The sequence below is a fragment of the Corvus brachyrhynchos genome, unplaced genomic scaffold (assembly GCF_000691975.1).
Source record: "Corvus brachyrhynchos isolate BGI_N302 unplaced genomic scaffold, ASM69197v1 scaffold649, whole genome shotgun sequence".
Lineage (NCBI taxonomy): Eukaryota > Metazoa > Chordata > Aves > Passeriformes > Corvidae > Corvus > Corvus brachyrhynchos.
In genome coordinates this window covers 1,223-3,046 of record NW_008239776.1, presented here as the reverse complement: position 1 = coordinate 3,046, position 1,824 = coordinate 1,223, and positions in this window count along the sequence as shown.

The following is a 1,824-nucleotide window of genomic DNA, read 5'->3' as shown; positions in this document are numbered from 1 at the left end:
CTGGACAGGTGCAATTTAAAGTAAAAGATGACAAATTCATTGATATTCTAAGCCTTGCCCTAACAACACCTGAAGACTACAGTACCCCAAGAAATATATTAAATCAGGTGTACCCTGGAGTATGGGCAAGTGAAAAACCCGGAAAAGCTAAAAATGCGGACCCAATTATAATTAAATTAAAACCTGGAATGGGACCAGTACATATATAACAATACCCCCTAAAATTAGAAGATCATAAAGGTGTTAAACCAATTATAGATAACTTTTTAAAATACAAATTATTAATAGAATGTGAATCAGAATATAATACCCCAGTCTTACCAATAAAATAACCTGATGGGGTAAATTATAGATTGGTCCAGGATCTAAGAGCCATCAATAAAATAACTGAAGATCTCCACCCCGTAGTAGCAAATCCATACACATTGCTAAGCAAATTAAATGATAAACAAGTGTGGTTTACTGTTTTAGATTTAAAAGATGCCTTTTTCTGCCTGCCTCTGGACCTGGACAGTCAAAAGCTTTTTGCCTTCGAGTGGGAGAACCTGGAAACAGGAAGGAAAACACAACTAACCTGGACTGTGTTACCACAAGGATTCAAAAGCAGTCCAACCCTTTTTGGGAAACAACTAGCAAAGGATTTGGAGAAGTGGACATCACCAACGGAAACTGAAGTATCGTTGCAGTACATGGATGATCTCCTGATTGCAATAGAAATGGAGGAGGAGTGCAATGAATGGACAGTAAGTTTACTCAATTTCTTGGGACTTAATGGATATAAAGTTTCTCAACAGAAAGCCCAGATCACAAGGAAACAAGTGACATATCTAGGATATATCATTTCGGGGGGGGACAACACGAGCTGGGATGAGACCGAAAGGGAGCCATCTGTCAAACTCCCCAACCACAGACGGTGAAAGAGCTTCGAACCTTTCTTAGGTATGACAGGATGGTGCCAGTTGTGGATCTATAACAACGGACTTCTGGTAAGACCTTTATATAATATGCTGAAAAATGAGAGTGGACACTTGGTCTGGACTGGAGACACCAAAAGAGCATTTACCCAGCTTAAACAGGAACTGATGAGGGCACCAGCACTACGCCTTCCAGATGTTACAAAGCCCTGCTGGTTGTTTTCCCATGAACGCCAAGGCATAGCCCTAGGGGTATTGGCCCAACAAATAGGGCCATACCAGAGGGCAGTAGCCTACTTTTCTAAACAACTGGATGACGTAAGCAAAGGTTGGCCAGGGTGCCTCAGGGCTGTTGCTGCTGTGGTACTCAACATAGAGTGTGAGAAATGAGACAACTCTTGAGCCTACTTTTCTAAACAACTGGATGACGTAAGCAAAGGTTGGCCAGGGTGCCTCAGGGCTGTTGCTGCTGTGGTACTCAACATAGAGTGTGAGAAATGAGACAACTCTTTAAAAAAAAATTAATTTATTGAAAACAGAAAAATTGAAAAATTACAGAAATTAGAAAAATATAAAAATTTGGGATCCTATGGCTCAGTAGATGGTATGCCCCAGGAGCGCAGGGATTTGAGATCTTTTGGCTGACACAGCACTAGACCTCAGGTAGAGAAAAAGAACTTGCAGTGCTGGGCTGACTTAAAAAAAATTACTAAAGGCCCCTTAAAAGGAGTGAGGCTTTGAATGCCCAGCACCGACGTCTACCACAGCTAGTCTGCAGAGAGAGAGAGAGGAAGAGGCCCCGCCTCTCTGCCTCATTGTTTTTATAGTGTCTTTGCTCCGCCCCCCCCCAGTCCGCCCACAGCCCGCCCCTTCGGTTTAAAGTGATTGGTGCTTTCCCTTTGATAGATCA